This window comes from Lutjanus erythropterus, chromosome 3 (genome assembly GCF_056507025.1).
Source record: "Lutjanus erythropterus isolate fLutEry1 chromosome 3, fLutEry1.hap2, whole genome shotgun sequence".
Lineage (NCBI taxonomy): Eukaryota > Metazoa > Chordata > Actinopteri > Lutjaniformes > Lutjanidae > Lutjanus > Lutjanus erythropterus.
In genome coordinates, this window is record NC_139319.1 from 35,584,002 (window position 1) to 35,606,996 (window position 22,995).

Below are 22,995 nucleotides of genomic sequence, written 5' to 3' on the forward strand. Positions count from 1 at the left end.
ATGAGAGATAACTCAGGCAGAAAATACACAATTTACACAGTTGAGCAGGCATAGGAATATTTCAAACAATAATTGACTTTCAATAGCACTTGCACGCTGACCAGAGATTTGCCTGACAATGCACGCCTAATCTCGTTAAACACACTCATCTCCCCTCCAATGCTATGTTTACAGAATTAGCTTGGCTAAAGTGGGACATGTATCTGATGCTGCATATTAATGCTGAATACGAATAAGAGGTCACATGTTAATAAATTGTACCAGCGTTTATCACAAAAAACACACATTGACAGCGAAAAGAGGCAAAAGGAAAATTTGTGTATGTGTGTTTGTGTGTGGGTGGGGAGGCTCCTATGAAAATGCATTTCATGCATTACTTTTCTATTTCTGATATTTCATGCTTTATGGATTTATTTAAATCCTCTCAGGTGAATAGAAAAGGAGAAGAAGGGGAAAGCAGAAGTGAGAGATATGCAAAATAAGAAGCATCCGCCACTTGCAAATGTGCTCCCTCTTTCATCTTTTGGCTTTCTTATCCTTTCTTCTCCTTTTTCTTTTTTCACTGGAGGGCATTTTTCTGAAGTCATTTGCAGACACTGAACCCAAAACCATGGCTATATAGAGTGCTGGAGAGGGAGAACAAGAGGGAGATAGGCCACGTGTGTGTGTGATTGCGACTATGAGCGATCCCTAAGATGGTGGATGGATGGACAGTCTTGCATGTTTTAAGCCTGCTGTGGCTCAGAGACAAAGGGGTGAAGAAGGGACAGAAAGAGAGGACGGCTGCTGTGAGAAAAGTGGGATGTTGTGGATGAGCTATAGACAGAACAGATTGGTGTTTTGTGGTTCTCCTTTCTGTCTCATGTGTCCACGGCCACCGTGGCCCCCTCCGAACAATCTCACTTAAAGACCAGAACACGGCATAAAATGTGCACCCAATCAAACCTCCACACAAACCTTTTTCTCTTGACTGAAAAGAGTTGGAAGGGGGGTATACTGGTAAATTATGGATCATTACAATCTGCAAAAATTACAGTTAATTGCTGCCACCTGCAAAGGGCTTTGACCCACTATGGAATTTTTCCATCATAAAAAAGCCATTTGCCCATACACGTTTTTGCTCCCTCTCTCATAAGCACAAATAAAATGTGCCCATTACATTGGCTTTGGCTATATGTATGTTTCCTGATTATGTGTGTGTTTTTATGGCTTAAATAGAAAAGCCCCATATCACTCATAAAACGGTTGCAATAACCTGGCCTCTACTGTTCACTTTACTTTGATTTGCAGCCTATACACAGTCCCTCAACCCCGTCTTAATGTGTTAGCAGAGTGTGTATGCAAGAGGAGAAAAATAGGTGAATTTTTGTTATTGTGAAGGACGAGAGAGAGGGGGAGGGAGATGGGGCTGGGGGGGTGGCTAGAATGTCTTCTTCTCCTCCGAGACACAGCCGCGTCAGTCAGAGGAAAGAAAGCACTAATCGTGGAAGTGAGGGAAGGAGGCAGGGAAAAAAGGAAGTAGGGAGAGAAGTGTGGCGTGAAGGGGACATTCCTAATGACAACCCACCACATTTCTGAAGGGCGCCAGAGCCACAACACAGCACTTCAAAGCCGGTAGTCAATTCATTTTCTTATGTACCAAAACCTGCATGTCTTGTGCTATGCAATCACAAGCCCATCTGTGGGCATTTGACAAACTGTGCTCATGCCACAAGCAGAGACGATAATTGTTATTCCCATCCAGGCAGTGGACATATTGATGGGCATCAACAATCCAGACCAACGCATGCTCAGATTCACAACAACGGCAGAGGAGATATCTAAATAAGCCCACTATTGTCCTTAATAGCTGTCCTCAAAGGGATGGAAGGACAGTTTTTGAAAAGGAGAAAAGACATTTTGACAAGGCGTTTGACGGTCTTGAAGGGGGGGGGGGGGTGCTAGTAAGAAGAGCAGAGAACTGTGCGAGGGAGGATGGATGATCTTATAAACGAGTATGTCCTCTAATGGAATAAAGGAGAGCTCCCTCTCACTCCTTCCGTCTGTTTCTCTCCTTCCATTAACTCTAAGTCTGTGGAGAGTTAGGGCTGGAGAGCAGGAGAGCTCGGGCTAATGCTGGATCTCCAGGTCCCTTTGAAATAGGATCAGCAGAGAGGAGAAACCACACTGACAACCCCTTAGCTGCCATTTCATGGCAGGGGCTGAAAGAAGGGACTTTGGGGGAGAGGAGACAGAGAAGAGGGCAGGAGGATCAGGGGCAGAAAAGTGGAAGAACGATAATCACAAAAAGGAGAAATATAAAGAACTAAAGGGGCAGAGCACAGAGGAGAAGAGACGTAGGACAGTGAAAGGAAGAGAAGGGGGGTTAACAACTCCTTCAAAGCCATTTCAGCACATTGCAACACAAAGCAGAGGGAGGCCATTATGGACATAGTGCATTGCTATCAGGTAGAGAATATGATCCAGGGCTCATGCAAAAAGCACAAGGCCGACTGATGCAAGGCCAGGGGGGGAATCATGGCGCCTTAAACAGCAGATATGGTTGCCTGTAGCTGCTGACACCATATTCACACACCAGCGTCCCAGACAGCAGTGATGACCAGACAAAGCAAGTCTAGGAGGCCGAGGCATCATGTACACTTTGCTCATGCAGATTGCTCTATTGTTAGTGACCCCACCCCCAAAGCCAGTCTCACACGCACACACTCCCTCAATCACCGCACACACGGACTAACCACACCAGCCCCTTCCCCCTTCATCCCATCAGCCAAAACTCAGCCACAAATACAAACAAACAAAACAACAGACGCCAAGAAAACCATGACCTTGACCCAGTGTTGGCAGGTTAATGATGCGTTAAGAAAAAAACTGTCATCAACCGCCTCTCCCTCCTTTCATCTCTCAATCAAATCCACCATTCCTCTAATGTACGCACTCCCCGAAACTTTGTATCTGAGAGTTTGCAGACTTGGCTTGACCTCCATATTTTTTTGTTTTGTCCTTGACCAAGCCTGATAGTGGGGCTCAGTCTGTCCTGGTGTGACCATGCAGCTCTCACTGATATTGGTCATTTAGCTAATGGAGGAACGAGCTAACAGGATTAGCTCGCATGTCTTCCAAAAGGAGAAGGAAGGAAGAGGAAGGCACGAGGGGGACGCAGCGTGTCACGGCCATTTCCCAAAGTTATCAGTCGCCTTAGCTTAGGAGCACTCACACACACCTGAAAAGTGATTATGCTAATAGCAGGTCTTTGGCAATATTCATAAGTGTTTATAGGTGTTGGAGTGAGTGCCTTGGGAAGACAAAGGGTTGTCAATACAGTGCCTCTTAAGAGTGCCTCAGCCGTAACTGGCGTTAATGTGATTACGACTCTGTTTATGTCATTAGGGTATTCACAGTCAGGGATTGGACAGAGGTGAAGGGTGAAGCAGGAGAGGACAGGTTGAGGAAGAAGGTGGGGAAGTCGTGGAGGCTCCAAGGCACCATTAGAGCTCTTCTTTTGCATTTTTCAAATGACTTTCACCTGACTTCAAGGCCTGAGTGGGAAAAAAGTTGTTGGCAAATGAACTAAAATCATTTGTTAAGGGGTCTTGCAGAGGTGGGAGTAAGTCACAAATGTGCAAGTTTAAAGTTGTAACCTTCAAGTTAGTGGTGATAACCCCTACTACAAATCAAGCAGCCTAGTCTGACTCACAGTAGGTACTCACCCTAGTAGGGTGCCAGGTTTGTACACTAGAAAAAACTGAGAAAATTGATTTGAAAAAAACAAAACAAAAAAACCCCAAAAAGTAAGTTCTCCATATCTAGAAAAATGCAAATGTTTAATAAAAAAGTCAAGTCATTTTGAATCATTTAAAGTCTCACATCATAAACACTAAGTCAAAGTCATGTTGAGTCTTTCATCTTGTCAAGCAAGTCTCAAGTCCTCAAATTTGCAACATAAATTACAAAGTCAAGTCATGTGACTTGACTTCTTGAGAGTGTGTATAGCTTTATTTCATATCTCATTTCATACATGGATTTTGTGAAGGGTGTCTTATGTAAGGTCTATCAATCTCTGCATCTGTGTGCAATTGTGAAAATACCTGATAGAGCAGCTGGCTGGCCTTGACCTTCCATCTTACTTCTCTATCTCTGTTTGTCTGTGTTTCTTTGCCACAGACACACACACCAGGGCTCATACACTCACTTCTTTGTCCCGGGCCAGACTCGTTGTGGTGCGCTGAGCCACTGGCCACAGACAAAAGGCTTGTTTGACCAACACTTGTTCCTGAGACAAAGCCGGATGCAGGAAATACGGTTTACTAAACAGAAAGCCAGCCAGGGAATAGAACAGGCCTAAATCCCAGGCCTTTTTACAAGTCTGATGTGGACCAGGGCCTGCTGCAACACTGGCTGGTGTTGGAGTCACACATTACACAATTGGGAGAAGCTGACCACTAACCACTACACACACAGAGAGAGGTGAAAAAAGAAGGAGAAAGAGTAAGAAAAAGGAAGAATGGAGAGCTAAGAGAGTAAAAGACCAGGAGAGAGACTGGGACAAGAAAAGCCAAGCTGGCATGAACACATGGGGGGGGGCAGATCTCCAGATAAAGATGCATGGTGGTCTTTGAGGGCCTGTGCCCAGTATTAAGTAATCTGCTGGCTGTGGCTTTGTCTCCAATCAGACTTTCACACTTCTTACCTTTCCTTTTCCCTTCTACTTCTCCTGAAAGTTGATAAGAGCAACTGTGGAACCGAGGCGTCTCTCTGAGCCACTAAGAAACCCTTATGGACAGATGGCACCCACACAGGGGCCAATGAATGCATGCGCCATACACAATAGACAAATTCAGTGTGTGTGTGTGTGTGTGTGTGTGTGTGTGTGTGTGTGTGTGTGTGTGTGTGTGTGTGTGTGTGTGTGTGCATGCTGGGGAAGTGTTTATTTTTACATGTGCTTTTTCATGCGTTTCTTTTAATGGGCATGCATGCTCATTGTTAGCGAGTATGACCACATGACTGTGTCCATCTATACATGCATTCATGTGTGTGTGTGTGTGTGTGTGTGTGTGTGTGGACATTAGTATGTGATGCACTTGCTACAATCATTTCAAAATTAGCATCGCTCTTCGCTGTCTGTTTCCCCGCGTAACCTTACTCCCTTTGATCTTTTCTCGGCTGAACTGTGTTTGAACTGACCATCCACCCACCCATCCATCCGTCCATCTCTCTATCCCTCCATCTACCCATCCATTCATCCATCCCGACTAAGCCCAGCTGGGCAGCTTCGTGCTTGGGTGCGGCTCGGTCCGGCAGACCTTATAATAGGCTGGGCCAGCCGTGTCTGATGCAGATCATTATTTGCTCTCTGCTTACCAGCGTCGGTGGGAGGCCGCATGCTGTTGTTTCTCATCCCAGCTCTAATGGTACAGTGAAAAGACCTCTGGGCTTCTAAGCTTAACCAGTCTAATTAAATGGACCATCGCTTATGTAAGCATCCGCAGAGATTATTTATTGAGTTGGGATCCACTTCACAGGATCAAACCGCCGTCAACAAAAGCCAACACTCAATGGAGGAGGTATTAAATAAAGGAGTGGAATCAAAGAAACTGCAAACTGCCAAGTGTCAGTTTAAGCACACATATCCAGGTACATAAGAAGACTTAATCAAGCAGGAGTATTTTTGGACTCGGGCAATATCCCAGATGGGCAAAGAGTCTCAGAACGCTTCAGAGGGGAAATGTGAAAAGTGTTCTGTCAAAGAAAAGATATGTCTCAATAAACTGCAGCTTAAGGGGACGAGAATAGAGTAAAATAGGCTAGTGAAGAGTCTAACAGAATAAAGAGGAATTCAGTATAACAACAATAGAACGCAATGGAAGAGACATTTTGCATTCTTTACTTTCTAAAATGCAGGCTGTAGCACTCAGATGAGAGCATCTGCTGTCTTTCCTTACAAGCATCATCCCTGTTTGAAGTGCACAGACAAGAAAGCCTCCGTAAGACATGAGGCCAGCAGCCTGAGCTTCACTATCTCTGCATAGCTCAGCTTATGACAGGCTGGCGTCCCTGCAGAAAGGATGGAGGGGGACCAGGGAGGTCGACTAGCTGCACATTTCTGCATAAATCTCCAGATAGATAGCATCAGGAGAAGAGAAACAGGGGAGGGAGGCAGGCAAGCAGTGGAGGATGATAAGGCCCCCGGGGCAGGGCATTCGACACTGTCAAAACTGTTTCGTCTCTGGCTATTGGACGAGTGGAGCGCGTTATGAGCCTGCATACCATTTGCCAGGACGCGATTCGGCTTCACCGGAGCATACAGGGCCCCATATCTGACCTCCTCGCTATCCCCCTCTTCAGTCTTCGCAGACACGCAGGGAGCTGGACAGAACAGCACAAACACCGCATGGATGAAGACTATGAAGGTTTGAAGAGAGCACATTACAGTCACAAAGCTCCAATATACAACAGCTTAACTGGTGAATAATATGAGGCACTAACAAAAATCATACAAAGCCAATATGTCAGCTGTCATTTTACTGTCACAAAAAAAAAAAACAACTAAAACAAACTGTATGTCAAAGCAAACTCAAGTCCCAGTTAAAAGCTCACAGAGCTGCAATGATTAGTTGATTATTAAACTAATTGCCAACTATTTTGATAATCTATTAATCATTTTGAGTAAGTCATTGAGGAAAAAAATGTCCAAATTCTCTCATTTCAGCATCTCCAATGTAAATATATATTCTGGCTTCTTTAGTTCTCTATGACAGTAAACTGACAAAACTGATCTGATAATTTATGGACAGTGTAATCGATAATGAAAAAAACAATTAGTTGCAGCTCTTATGGAGAGTAACGGGTCTGAAACTTACCAGGACAATTATCAAATACCACAAGGTTATCACTCAGGATGGGGATTGTTAGGATATCAGTTCTGATACTGCTTATTGATACATATTGATACTCGCGTTGATACTACTCCCCAAAATTTGGTGCAAAGATGGACATGAAAGATTGCAAGATTTGACATGAAAAGATGCGAAATGATTTACATTTGCCCTGTCTGCTGTCAATGTAATGTTACAGAATACATAAAGGTTAGAAGTGTCATTTGTAGATATTTCGGTACACATCAGTCAGGAACCGGTTTGGTACCTGATTTTGATACGCATTCCTTGTTGTGACTTCAAAAATGACCACCTAACTGAATTAATATTTGTAACACAGTTGCAAATACTGATACAATGTAAAGAAAATAAAGAAAAACTGCAGAATGTCATCTTCATGAATCTGTTTTGTAAAAATGTTATAAGAGAAGTGGTGCATAATGCAAATTTTTCCTGAATATGAATCCACAATTAACTCTTTTGCTTAAAGATACTTCAGCAGATTTTCATATTTTCTAATGTTTAAAAAACAAAAGGCTTTCCTTCCAGAGAAATTGTCTGTCGCCATCTGCATGAAGCACTCCTTCCAAAACTTAAGATCTTCAGAAACCAAAGGATATCTGTGTGCTCCATTAGATTTTTTTTACATTTATCCAAAATCATGTTGGTGTTTCTGTTATTTTGTCCATCTGTTGTGTGTTTATCCTCACATTTACACCACAATTGGACTAGCAGAGGGTAAAAACTATAGTATGTGGCAATAACAGTACTCGCCAAACAGTATGCACTATATACAGACTTGCACAAACATGTACATGTACAAATAAAGCATGCTCATGAATACGGAAAAAGCCGTACATATTGCACAATGATGCAAACACATTGCCCCACACACACACACACACACACACACACACACAAGTAATCCATCAAAAAGCAGGGTTGAAACAAAAAGAGGAGGAAAAGCAAAAACAAAGTTACGGTGCAGTGTTGAAAGAGAGGAGCAGGGTGGTATGAGAGGGAGAAAGAAGAAAAGTTAAAGAGGAAGAGCGGGCAGCAAGGTTTGGAGACTTTGCCTGATCTACAGGCACAGACCTGCAGTCAGGGTGTCTCTAAGCTGACGGACACACACACACACATACATACACACACACTGAGCCTGGCTGGACTGAGTAAACACTTCAGCCCGTCTGGAGGATAGAGTCATTCCCTCTCCCTCTTGCTCTCCGTCCCTCACGCAGCCTGCATGCTCCTTTGTTACGCCTCCCTCCATCACACTATTTCCTTAACGCACTCTGATGACAGCATGGAGAGAGGTTAAAGTGGGTCTGTCTTTCACAAGCACACACACATGAACACAATTTCTCCCTAAGACTTTTCTTTTACCTCTGAAATGCTCTACCCTTGGCCTGTAACACACACTTTCTCTAAATCTTTCTTTTCTGAAGCTCAAAGGGACACTACCTTTGGCTACAAACACCTGTGCACGATACACCTCTCATCTTCTCCACCCACTCATTTAGAGCTGGGCAGATCTCAAAAACCATCCATCAGGCCAGTGTGTACAAGTCTTTTTTTTTTTTTTCCTCCTACCTTTGCCTGAGGTGCTCCGTCACTGTAAATAATATTTCCAGAGAAAATGAGACACATACAGTGGAGCAGGCGAAGGAAAAAGAGAGGGGGCAAAACCGGGAAAGATACTCATCATTATCTTAATCTCTGTGGGACGGCACTGAAGGTGGGTTTGTGCTTCCAGACGCACTTTGATCACCAGGAAAATAGCACATTTTCATGCTCAAGCGGAAGTAGGGAACTGTTACAAAACACAAAGTTAGTGCTACTGTTGACCTCAGTTGTTTGTTCCTGAACACGCTCGCAGTCGCCCCAGAAGCTCTCGAGCATGGGTCATCATTTAGATACCAGTGAACAAGGGCTGTTTTAAACATGCAGTTATTTTTCACCCTGTCCTACCACCTCAGGGTGAGAGGACCAGGGCATGTGAGCTTGGGCCAACCATAGCAGCTCGTTATGCATACGAGCCTCAAGGCATTGTGGAGGGACATGGCACTTTAAAACAAGAGGGCCAGTGTGTTGGAGTGTCCCGTGGCCCGGAGCTGTGGAGGATGAGGGTTTAACACGCGTCCCATCTGCTGTGTGTGACTGTGCACACGGTGGTCGAGTGGTTAAGGAAGCATCAATAGCCGGACTCTTTAGATCGAGGGGTATCTCAGGGTCAGATGTAACTCGCAAATCCATTTTTCTTAGATACAGAGAAGTGGGAAGTAGAGTTGGGTGTGCTTATACATGCGGCAACCACAGAACTGAAGTGAGGACTTGTCCAGATGAAATGGATTCTATCACAAGTTCAGTGGCACAGTACCACACATCCTCATTTTACCCCGTTAAATTCACTGCAATGTCATATCGAGTGAAGTCTAATACATGAAGTTCCCTGATCCTGTAATAAGGACATGGCCACTAACAGTGGGACCTCGGCGCCCTAACCCACCAACATCCGTTCATCCAACCCTCCACTCCCTGTTCCATTATTAATTCATGGAGGAGAAAACAGTGCTGGGCTACTTCTCAACCCAGACGCTTTCCAAATCCTGATTAAAATTGCAAAATGGCCTCCTGTTCAGCCCTAATTCAGCCCCTTCAAGACATTCTGACAGAAGCAGGAAGAGACGCGGCACAGCGAGGATGTGGTCAGATATCCAAAGTGACCTACAAATGCTTCCTTCAGTGCTCCTCTGCTCCATGCCAGAGCCTGGCACTAATACTGTTTTTACACCAAAATTAGCAGGTAAACCAGCTAAGAATAGGCAACACTTGTATGTGCAGGAGCACAGAGAGGAAGACATTTTTAAGAGTGTGATTAGCTCTCATTACATTTGTAGCTTCTAACTGAATCTCTGTGGTTTGTAGTTTAGTTTCACTCCTCTGTTGCTGTTTGTACTTTCACGTATCTGCATTATTTTACTGTTTCATTATCGCTTTCAGCTGGATAGGGATCATTATGCTTATAAAAAGCCAACATTTCCTGATTTTGCAGCTGAATGATAATGATTTTTACATAAAAAATATAACAGGTGACTTTTATTATGAAAAAATGTTTAGGAAAAGAAGTGTTTATTGACTGTTTTGCAGTCACTCATCTTTAGTTAGAAGACACACCCTCAAGCAGGCCTGCTGTAATGGAGATGCAAATCTCTGCTGTGCAAAGTCAAACCAAGTCAAACCGAGCCAGTAAATGTGTATGGAAAAGTGGCTTAATGCTGCTTGATACCAACCAAGGCCACACCTATATGACATAATGTTTTGGAAAACTGCCACACACAAATGCCAGATCACATTAATCAAGTTTGCATTGTACATTACGGGGCACAATACAGTGTTCCAGTGACACAATACTGTACTGCACATGCCACAGAACATACTGCATGGTTAGAATGGGGTAAAAGCAGCCAGTTAATACCTACATGTAACGTTTACCATCAATAACAGTCCGTAAGATGGATGGGCCATATGCTTGGCAATGGCAGGCCACGCTCCACACTATTCTTCATCTCAGAGGCTCGCCGTACCAGATTCCTGCCTACTAATTGAAGACATGTGGTCTGATCAGCCGCTATAGTAATGCAAGCGAAGCAAGTAAAATGGTGGACAATAGGACCCAGACAGGCAACACACAGGGCTGTACTCCTCTGTCCTCCAACAGAAGGCAAAATCTGCATTTTTATCAGTGATACGTTTAACTCTGTGGCCCTGTAAGTCCTTGTAAGAATCATCTGAAGTCATGTTAAACACAGCTACCTGTGTCTTCTCAGTTACATCCTGTGCACACCCACACGGTCACTGGCCTGTTAAAAATACAGCATGTGGACCCTTCCGCTTATTCTCCCTAGAGGTGTGTCAAGAACATGCATAGGTCCAAGCAGTAGCGAGCGTGATATTAATTAAGGTAGCCAACCTGTAGGTTCCTTTGTGCCCAGCTGTAGAGCATAAATCAGGCTTTTAACGAGGCTAGGGCCCTAAGATCTCAAACCGTGCTGGAATGCTACCTGCACAGCCATGCCAAAAATCTGTCTGGGTCTAGGGCTCCTATAGATCACTATGTTTATAAGGGGGGCTATAGCGACCCACCCTGGGGAGGGAAGGAGGGAGGGCGGAGCAGAGGAGCAGAAAAGGAGGGTGGCAAAAGGGGGGCAACAGCTATTTCTATTGGGTCATCAGGTTTAAGTAAACATCCATGCAAGTATGCATGTGTGTTGCATGCATGCATATGTGCAGCACCACAACAAATACTTGACTTTTGATAAGAAGGAAAGGTAAGTCAGGAAATATACCATGACAAAGGGAGCTTATATAAGATAGATAAAGATTTAAGACAAAGATGAGGACTTCAGTAAAAGGTACAAACTTCTCCAGTGGGTCAGCACAGTCAAGGAATCATCAGCAAAAAAACAACAATAAATTCCCCCCTCTTGACATAGTTAATTCATGTCATAGAGAAAAGTTAAAATGAGCTCGGAAAGAATTGATGAACAGGATATGTGAAGAAAGCCTGTGTGCCTTTGGTGACAGAAGGATTTATTCACAGACAGCTGCAGGACAGGACACAAGCATGTAAAGACTGACTGGCTCAGTGGCCGACCGAGTCCACCTTCAAGCTTCTGCACAGAAAAGGTCCCTGAACTCAGACATTCCACAACAGGCAGTGGCAAGATACACATACATACAGCCCAGAGGTGAGAAGTAACAGAGTACAAATACTATATTACTGTACTTAAGTAGAGCTTTCAGGTATCCATACTTTTCAGCCAACTTTTTACTTTTTCTCCTTACATTTTAACACAGATATCTGTACTTTCCACTGCTTACATTTTAGTTTTAATGCATTTGAAGGAAAATTATTAATCCTTTTTTTTTTTTTTGCAACATTGCGTGTCATCTTTGCAACATCAAGACTGATTTGAACTTAAATGGATGGGACAATAACACAGAAAATACAATTTCTTGGTGCATCCATTAATGCATATCATGCTCACCAGACAAGATGAACACAACACAAAAGACATAACAAGATGAGACAGACTGGACTGGAGACAAAAGGTGAGGTTCTGTTAGCTTTGCACAGAAACAGCCAGTATAAATGTCCTTCTAGGGCTACTTTTTACTTTTACTTTATGTAAATTTCAGAGCCTGTACTTTTTAATTTTACTTGAGTAAAGTAGTTGAATCAGTCTTTTTTACACTAGTTTCTGTATTTCCACTACAGGAATGATGCAAATACACATACATTTACACTCACTAGAGCATATTATGTAGCCACACAAAGTGGTCAGGTCTCTGCTAAAGCAATGCGTTCAACTATACTGTAGATTATTGACCTATGCATCAAATAGTACAGCAGTACTTTCCAATGCAATGCCTGCACTCCTGAAAAGCTTACCAGCTAACCAACCGCATATAAATAAGTCAGTGTGGAAGTGCGGAAATTTGGATTAATGGCTGATCAGGGGATGGGTAGAGCTGGTTTCTCGGGCTGCACTCTGCAGCACCACCTGAGATTTATGGGCCAGATGTTTGTGCCATTGCTTCTCTAACAGACTATAAAACTTCATTTACAGAGGGCAGCAGTGGAGTCTCAATGTAAAGCATCACCAACATGCAAAAAATTTGCTGCACTGATGCAAATGTCAACTCCAAATATTTAAAAACTATAATTAACAAACAGCTTTCATTACTGAGAATTCTCCTGCAGTTTCTCTGTCTTTCTCATTCCTTATGTTCTTTTTCTCTCTCTTGTGTCACTTCTACAATGACAGCCCTGACAGGAATGTAACTCCACTCCCTGCCAACATGAACTCAGGTTCTCAAGATCCACCCTGTCATTTTGAGAGGGGCTGACAACCTCTGACTGACGCAGAGGTCGCGGGGCCGTCGACCCCAGCGGACTGCTTGTGTTGCATTCCGAGAAATGAACTTTGCGGGTTTGCGCAAGGTCAAACTGTAAAGATCCTATATGCTCATTCCATACATGCCCAGCTGATATGGTGCAGGCCCACAGATGATCCCAGGAGGAGAATGCTTTAGAGACGACCCGACAGCTATCTCGTGTACCTTTGACACGGCCATATAGATAATATAAAGACATAAAAAGATATGTTTGCTCTTAAAACACATGGCCTTTATTGCTCTCGTCCGGTTTCATCACCTTTGTGGCACACAGAGGGCTAGCTGATGAAAAGAGGAATTAAGGGCAGTGAAAGAACAAGGATATTATCTGAAGAGGAAGGGGTGTAGTTGAAGGGTGTCAAGAACGGTGTAAAAAGCTGTGGAGAGGAGAAGAAGGGAAAAACAAAAGAGTGGTGGACAGCTTTACACTGCAGCACCCCATTCTAGATTACATTAGTGGCAGCTGCTTCCTTTGTGTGGTTTTATGGCCTGGCCCCAAGAAAAAGCTGCTAAAATTTCATTTAATCTGCTGCAGAAACTCAAGTGTCTGTCAGCCCCTCAAACAAGGGAGCCTAAAAGCACCATGCTCTCAGATATCGGAGGCAAAATAACGCTAATAATATCTCTCTCCGTAGCTATACAGGCAGACATTTTGTGTAACCAAAGAGGGCTCGCCTGTGCCGCCGGTGCATGGGAAACTGGCCCACTCTCCAAGTCCAGGGGCAGGCCCTTAATGGCGGGTGAGGGAGCCAGACAACGTCCCCCTTCTTCCCTCCTTCTCTCCCTCTTTATCTCCACCTCCTGTTCATCCTTCCAAGTCATTAGCTTATGTTAATTGCTAAAACTACCAAGACTGACCCCCAATTTCATTTAGTGTGCCACTATACTTAACAACAGATGACGACGCAGCTGCTGTAACAGATTTATTATGGTAAACTAATTGTATGACGGAGCCTATATTTTGTGCTAATTTGTATGAGTTGCCCACACTCAGACGGTGATGCATACACTGTAAAAAATCATAATGGAATTTAGTGAGATCAGCTAATCTTTTTTCATTGACTTAACATACATATGCAAGTTGTATTTATTCAAGTTATTAAAACTTAAATGTTCTAGTATTTATTTTCAGACATGTATAATCACTAGTTCTTCTAACTTCAGGTCTCTCAAATCAATGTACTGTACAAACATGATCAGCATATTAGCAGACTTCCCAGAATGCATGAATGAAAACTCTCCTGAGACCCTTGTTTTATAGCTTTAAGAGATCACATATGATGAAAACTTGATGTGTCTCCAATACACTTTAAGTTCTTTGTGTGAAATGAAGAATTGACTTTTCTAACCAAGAAAATGTAAAAGGAAATTAAATGTTTGCAATGTTTGCCAGTGTGACTGAAGAGTTGGTGGTTCAACTAAATATCTTAAGCTTGTTGAATGTGTTATCTCAAGAATAACCAACTAATCTGAAATTTATTTTAGTTAAAAAAAATATATATTGTTTTGAATCCTTACAAAATTACCTCAACTTACTGTAATTTGTTTTAAAAAGTTTATTTTTATGTTGTACAATGTGTGGTGAAATAAAATCCAATCCTCATACAATCTCTATTTATTCTAAAATATATCCTTAACTCAACATTTCTGCAAATTCAGCACTCTTTCTACCTCATTTTCTTCATTTCTTGTGCACAATAACTTTGTCTTACTGCATCACTTTTACCTTGCATTTCCGTGTTCAAATGGCTGGAAGGCAAAGGAAAGATTTAATTTGGCAGGAAACTTGTTTTTAACTGTGCATTTGACAATAAACGTTTTGACTTGATTTGATCATGTTCAAATGTGCTTTGTAAGAACTCTGGGCAAAGGCCTGTAAAGTAGTTTTTGCCAAAAATCTAAGTCTATAAAACAGGCCAAAGTTTAACAAGATCTAAACCACACACAAAATGAGCCAAAAAGTGGAAACGCCACCATTATCCTTTAAAAACAAATGCTATATCTCAACTGCCTACTCAATATCCTGTTTCTAAAGACCCACGTACCCAAAAGTAAACACAAAAAAAGCCCCACAACATCTTGCTGGCCATGTTCCCCTGACACAGGGATGGAGCTTTGACAGCAGTGGTAACTGACAGAAAGCAGCAGTACAGGCAGCGGTTAGGGGCAGCTTCCTTCCTGGGCTTTGGGTTCACTAAGCGACATGTCCACATGCGTCCAAATACATTTTGTTCAGATAAACTGAGGGGAGGAGGAGGGGGGGTTGAAGTGGCTTTTTTGCCTTGTGATACCACTGCTGTAGCTCAAGGCAATAAGAAGAGGAAGAGGAGGAGGAGGAGATGCAAGGGGCCCCTTTCTTTCGACCTCACAGATAAAAAGATGGCAGGAGGAGTGAGGAAAACCAGGGGGATGGGGCAGGAAGAAGGAACTGACGGAGCCAGGAAAAGGCCAAAGCACCAAGCAGAGATAGAGGCAGGGAGGTGTCTGTCCAAACCACAACTCTGCTCTGTCTGAACAGAGACAGATCACAGACGAGGAAAGTAATCTAGTGGCTCTTCATCAGGAGCAGGTTTCACTTGCGCATCATTTCACTGCTCTTCTTCTCAGGTTTGGCTTAGGCTTATGAGATTGACACCAGTGTATGAGAATAATGACAATGAAGTATGGCCACCAAATAAATGCGAACGGCAGTGAAACTGTTTTCTCCTAGTCTTGCAAGATAGGAAGGTTTTTCTCTTCACTGTCTATTAAGACAGTTTATGAAATTACTGTAATGCCTCATGCATTTTTGCTACTTATTTAACAAACTGAGTTCTTTGCAAAGCCAAAACTTTCTGAGACGTGGTAATATACTACATATTACTTGTGCTACACCTTCTATACCAGAAGCCAGAGGTGGGACCAAGTCATTATTTTGCAAGTCACAAGTAAGCCTTAGGTCTTTGCACTCAAGTCCCAAGTTCTAATGTCGCAACTTCAAATGGTGAGCAAAGTTGGAAGTTGTTGTGTCTCCATCTGTAATATTTGACCCACAAGTTTTGCATACTGCAATTCAGTAGTTTCTGTATGCAAATGGAATTGTCTTTGGTATCATTTTTTCCAACTGCAGGTCAGTAATATATTAATTCTTCGTGGTTCTCTTCTGATATCCTGACATGATTGGATGCTGTTGGATTGGTTCAAACAAAGTGAATCTGGGGAATTAAGTGTCAAGTTGCTGGGCATGAATAACGTTAACATTAGCTGATTCAGGAAATGAAGGGAAATTAATAGAGTTGTGGTTCATTTTGGTATTTTTTGGGGGAAATACACTTTTTCGCTGTCTTGTGCAAAGCTAGGCTAAGCAGCTGCTTTCAAGTACAGACAGGGTGGTATCAAGCTTCTCATATAACCATCAACAAGAAAGGCAATATGTACATTTCCCAAAATGTCAAACTACTTCATTAATCTCCTGCTTCTTTTACACTGAGGCTGCTCAGTATAATCAGACATTGAATTGATTTTTAGCATGAACTGCTCAGATGAGACCATAAAAAAGAGCAGCTTTGCAATATTTGATAAGAATTGAGAAAACGTGCCTGCTCAGACAAAAATATGCTAATGCCCATTCACCCTTACCTTTTCCATGTAAAACAGTGTTTACAAAAGAAAAGAAAACACAGGAAAAGACAAATTCAAAGGAAAAGCGATACAGAAGCACAAATGAGTGCTAATGAAGACATAGCAAGCTGTGGGGTAGGGGGTGGGGGGGCAGTGAGCGAGGGCAAATTAACCTTTTTAATTGGAGAGTGGTAGTCCTCTTTGGACCCTGCAGTTGGATCCAGAGTGCTGACAGATGATGAGAGGAAAATGGCAGGCCTATTACAGGCAATCTGGCCCTGCAACTTGGCAGACCACAGCAGTACCAGAGCCTGGGGAGAACAGGGCATGTCCAGCATGGAAAGCATTCGCTGCCAGACCGCTCGCTGGCAGAGAAGGGCTTGCCTCAATAAAGGTATAAATAGAGAATGGTTATCTTGGCACTTTGAACTATGGGGTAAAGGGTTGTCATAAGGGAGTCTGGTTTCTTGTCTGATAACAAAATACTACCTGGTCAAGAAAAAGGAGAGGGGCTTTGCTTTAATGAAAGAGAGAGAGAGAACCAGTCTGACAGGTATGAGAGAAGAGAAGGGCTGGGGGGAGGGGGGGAGAGGTGTGAGTGTGTGTGGACGGAGGTTGAAGAAATGCACACTGCAAAAATTCATACACCATTTGTGTATACATGCACACACACACACACACTTCCAAACCCAATACATCTGCCCGGTGTTCACCGAGGAGCCAGATGCAAGAGAAAGACATCAGAGAGGATAACTTCCTGTCTGTCTGTGTGTCTGGATGCGAGAGCCATGTTTATGTCTGGGGATACAAGGAAAACAAACATCAAGGTCAGAGAGGCTGGAGTCTGTCCAAGCGATAGATAGCCTCCTCTTAACAGGGCTGCAGGCCTGTTTTAACATACGGCCCCCAAGGGGAACACCAGGATTTAGACAGGACCCTTAGGCGAGACTTCATATTGAATATCAGCTGAAGACTTTTCACCTGACATCAGAAAGACACTTGTAAGAGAACAGTCAATACTACAAATCATGTAGTTTGATTGAGGATTCCAATCATCAGTTAGAGTGTGAGATTCTTCAAGTCGAGCAGTGAGCCAACAGTGTGCAGTGTACTTGTGGGGACATTGTGGGCCCAGGAATTAGCTGCACAGTGAGTGCTCCTCACTTTCACTCTACCCTCTGGGGTAAAATCATTCCACTATGTCACAATGTCACGTAAGCTCTGTAAAGATGTCTGCAACTGGATGGACAGCTGTGGACCCGGCTGGGGCCAGGTTGAGTCTGAAGGAAGCTTGGATTATGCTCCCAAATGGACGGGTACATGGACAGCTGCAGACACCACAGACCTTAGTAATGTAGTTCTGAGATGGACACAGTGTAACTGCCTGGACGGAAGAGCCCAGTCAGTATCTTCTGCGTTCTATTTAGAAGTGGTGAATTTGCAGCTCACTGCAACTTTACACAATATAATCTCCGGCTTTTGTTTGATATCCACTGTATAGCACACTTAGCGCACATTAGCTCGTAGGGCTAACCTGGCTTGTTTACAATATTGCATGAAAAGCCCCTGACACCCTGACTGTCCCACCTGACCCTGCTCAAAAATCTTGCAGTTCAATGAAGCATTTTTGGTATGAACTGATTTGAAAAAATAGCAGAAAAGCTGGACTTGCTCACCAGCTCTGGCTCTCATCACCAGAAAAGGTAGCAAGCTCACATCCCTGCCAGGTAACATAAATCCCTGTGAAGGTCTCCACACCACATGTCCATAACTTAGTTATGTTCATGACATTTTAAACAAGGTTAAGTATACTTAACCTTAAGAAAAGCGGCCATATAAAAAATAAATAAATAAAAACTGCTGCCACCAATATAATTGAGTGTCTTGGATTCACCTAAATGGACAAGTTCAATAAGAAAATAGGCTAAACGGGACATGCAGATGTAATGTTATCTCAATGACCAGTGGCAACAGCTTCTTTTTGTTTTCTCCATATGTCAAAATGAAACTTTGGCAACAACTTGTGCCTTACAGCAACTCTGAAGGGACATGCTACCTCAAATACAGGAAGCTTTTAAATCACAAGGGTAGGGGTCTCAGTGGGCAATGACTGTCAGCCATTGGCCCAACCCTAGATTTGATTAACAAAATTCTGAGTTGGGTACATGCCTACATTTAAGCATGTCTGAAATCATCGGTGCATCTCTTTTCTTGTTCTCCAAATTTGATTTGAAATGCCACTTTCTGAAAATCGATCAAATCAGTATCGCGTCTTGTCCTCTAAAATAAACAACAACCGTGTCATTTATTGTGTCACTGTCCAGCAGACAGTTGATGTAAACATAATCCTGATGCCTGGTCGTTGACCCCATTAGCCAGACGTCCATGGGCATCTCTAGGTCATCACTGCTAAGACAAAGAATCACCAATCCTTACCTCTGTTCCTCTCCTACCTCCCTTCCCCCTTCACTGTCTGTCAGTCCACTCCTCAATCCACACCTTCTCTCTTTCTATGTTTCTCTCTCTTTGTCCATCTGTCTTGCATTATGTATTCTAATGCGTTTCGAACAAGACACGGAAAACATAGAAGTCAGACCACACGATCTGACAGTTAGTCACGTCATGCAAAGCCATCCACGGGACGATATATGGAGCTGTCCATAAAGTCCATAAAGTCTCACACTCTTCATGCACATGTGCATGCAGACACACACCCACACACTCTGTGTCCCCTCCATCAGCATCCTCTGTCTGCATCTCACACACACACAGTCTCACTTGCAAATGTCTCCTTCACTCTCTCTGTCTTTGTATCTGTCTCTGTCCATACACACACACACATACACACACACACACACGCACACACCAGACACATGGCCGAAGAGAGCAGACTACCATCTGGGAGTAGTGGCCGGCTTTGTCTGGGGGGGTGAAAGCGCCAACTCGACCCCCCTTCCACACACACACACACACACACACACACACACACAAAACCATACACACAACCCTTGCAACGGCCCCCATCGCCCTCCCCACCCAACTGCTCTAAGTGTGAGAGCTCTTCTCATACAATCTGCACATATACATATGCAAATTTGCAGGGGGGCATTATAAAAAAAACAGCCATCATCACACGCACACACACACACACACACACACAGCAACAAGATATTTTGTTGGCTTCGGCACCAAAGTAGCCAATGCAAGACTTTTGGAAAAAGAAAACGTGTTTCTGAGAAATAGAGCAAGAGCTGGAAGGCTGGGAGAAAAGCACACATGAAAAGGGAAGATGAAAAGAAGAAAATTCTTTATAAATAACAAATTAATGTGAGCATGTGTGAAATACATGCAAATGGGATTGCATGCATTTACATGGAGACACACATAAACACATGCACACACAGACACGCAAACATACATTATCCATGTTTGCCCTGCAGCATGCATGTGATGAATTTCTACATAAAAACTCACTCCATCAATTGAGACAAGATGTATTACAACTGTCCTCAGATTCAACATCACATGTGGGCTGGAGGCTCACACAAACAATACCCATGATGTACCAGACATCTTTTGATTTTGGTAGATTTAGGCATCCAGTTATTCTGTAGGCTGTGGGTATATGTCTTATTCCAAATAATGCTTTTTAAAGGGTTTTCCCTGAGCAAGTTTTTCAAACCAGTGAAAGGTATCTTTTGACAGGGGCCTGTTGAGAGCAAGTGACACTGATGGCAGCATTATGGAGGAAACCCATAGTTGCGGGGCTAGATTGCCTGTAATAGGTTTCACAGATTTCAAACTACCTTACATTAAGTCAGTGCTAAAAGCCAACTGGACATTTGAAAATATAACCACATAATGTTTTGCTATAACTCATTTATTCAATGCCTATTTTAAAAAATTAAATAAACAGAATCTGACAGTGCACAGTGAGTTTTCAACAACAAAATCAATTAAATTGCAATTAAATAGAATTATCTTGTAAATTGACAAACATCTTGTGTAAAATTCATGGCACAATTCACATGGGATCAAAACAGTATTTGTCCCTCACCATTGAATGTCATACTAAAATCATTTCCAAAATAAGTTCTCATGGAGGACACCAGAAGGGGACAGACTTTGACTCTCTACAGCACATTCACGTTTAACCTACAGATGTTGCTGATGAGCTCTCTAACAATTATATCTATGTTTCCAATGGAACCACCCAGCTTTTACTATAGTTTGAAAAGCATCTTAAAAATACATTTCCCAGAATGATTAGTCCAGTGGGAGGCCAACTTTGGCCTGGTGGGCCACCAGGCTTGTCAAACACTTTGGGGACCCCTGCTTTTTGTAATTCTGTAGTTTAAGCAAAATGAACATTTTACAAAATTTGCCAAATTGCTCAGGGCATCAATATCGACTGACAACTTCACCTAAAGTTGCCTGATTTAGATCAGGGCATATGTGATATCTGATGAACAAGGCATTTAATGCCAACTTTTGATATCTGACACCTTTCAATGCCCAACTGTAGTTACAGTGCACAAATGAGGAGACATTTATCCATCAGTCACACATTTACATGGATGAATGTATACTAAACTTCAAAGAATCTTCAAAATTAATAATATGAAGTTATCTGATACAAGATGAATGAAGGTCTCTATGGTTGCACTTGAACTTTAAGTCTTTTGTCTGTGTCCATTTGTCACAATCAAAGACCACAAGGCCTGAGCGACAACAGAAAAAGACACCTGCAAGGCTATAGCTGGAAAGCTGACACCTAATCCTCTCTTTTTCTTACATGAACCTCATCATAGCTTCAGCACAGCCTTTCACACAGGTTTCAGACTCTTCAGCAAATCACTTTTTTCACCTCTCTTTTGCTTTATTCATGATCGCATTTTCCACCCTTTTACTCAATAGTGTAACCATGTGCACGTCCAAAACAGTAAACATTAAGCACTTTAATCAAGATGATAAACAGATGATAGCTGCGGCCTGAACGAGGACTCAAATTAACAATTTCCACAATCCTGCAGTGATAAAATCTCAGTTCCTAGAATTCCTTAGATGTTCGTGATGTGACGGAGCTTTCTGATCTGCCATCTCGAGGCAGGGTGTGTGTGTGTGAGAGAGAGAGAGAGAGAGAGAGAGAGAGAGAGAGAGAGAGAGCTGAAAGCATTTGAAGTGGAGTGGTGAACAGCCTGCTCTCAAAACTCAAGGGACACATCCGAGTCATAATTAGGAGAGGAGCTGCGTCCATATTTTATTACGTATACACAAACACATTCACAGACACGATTTCCATTGCTGCTGCATTTCTTGTAAAGCAGAGCTTTCAATCATGACCAATAAAGCTGGCCTTTCTCTATAAAGCCCAGTTTGTGTCACACTATTATATAAAATGTTGTTTTTTCTGTGTCTCTACTTTCGGCAATGAATGACAGATAAACGCACACAAAGGGCAAAGATTAACTACATACTGTCATTAGAAACTGAGTGGATAACTGTCCTGATCAGCCACCATCAGCAATCAATACACACATTATTATACTAGTATTAAAATCAGAAACTAACAGCACTCTATGTCAGACAACCTTTTCATCTTTTAGCCTTTACCTAGTGTTTCTGTAGTCAGGTCAAAATGTTTAAAACTAAACATATTAGCAACTTGGATTAAACTAAACCTCAGCACTGTCCAGGGGAAACTTTACACCAAACTCCCTTTAAAAAAATGTGTTTGTAAAGACACATAACCATAGAAACACAAAATAAAAGATGTTGACAGTATTCTTGTGAAATCAGCATCAATATAATCCTTACAGATAAACTATATTTTTGTACAACCTTTACATTTTGTACTTTGTCACCTTAACTCGCAGCCAGCCTCCATTGGTCAGTAATGCTAAAGGCCTCAACAGTCAAGGGATCTTGTGCTGAAGTACTTGCTGGTAGGTGGATTAGACACATGCTGAATTGAACAACAACTCATAACACTGTTAATATCCCATCTATCCTGTGTGTGGGTGCAGATGATTGATTGTGGAACATTTAGTTTTATTTTGTGGGGTGTTTTTCTGTGGTGGCTCAAATCCTCAAAAATAGCAAAGTTGTATGATCAAGTTGTGGGGATGCAAAAGCACGTTTGCCCCCCCAAGTCTAATAATGGGGGATGCAGCTGCTGCATTTGCATGTACAGGTCCCCGTGTACATGCATCCACAGGTATATTTGTGCATGTAAAGCTGACACAAATAAAAGGCGCGCACCCCGACCCACCCACACACACATGCACACAGCACAGAAGTCCATTATGTACATCTTCCATATCAAATTCTCTTCCCAGTTTTCACCACTCTCATGTTTGCTGTAATGTTTTCAGTACACAATAGCGGCGCTGGTGTTAAGCTCATGTTGCCCCATCAAGAGGAGAGCACCAACAACAACCAAACACTTTTCCCTCCTCTTCCCACCCTGTTTACGACCGGATCCTTTCCCTTCTCGCTTTGTTCCCACGCTCCCTCGCTTCTTTTTTCTCCCCTCTGCATTGTCCTGTGCCCTCAGGTTAGA

At 42.7% G+C, this 22,995-nt stretch overlaps 1 protein-coding gene across 1 annotated transcript in view; it reads right to left on the reverse strand.

Annotated features, from left to right (window-relative positions):
• LOC146330400 (BCL11 transcription factor A-like) overlaps nucleotides 1-22,995 on the reverse strand; it is a 46,916-nt gene that overhangs the window by 5,925 nt on the left and 17,996 nt on the right. The gene's annotated exons all lie outside the window — the stretch shown is intronic.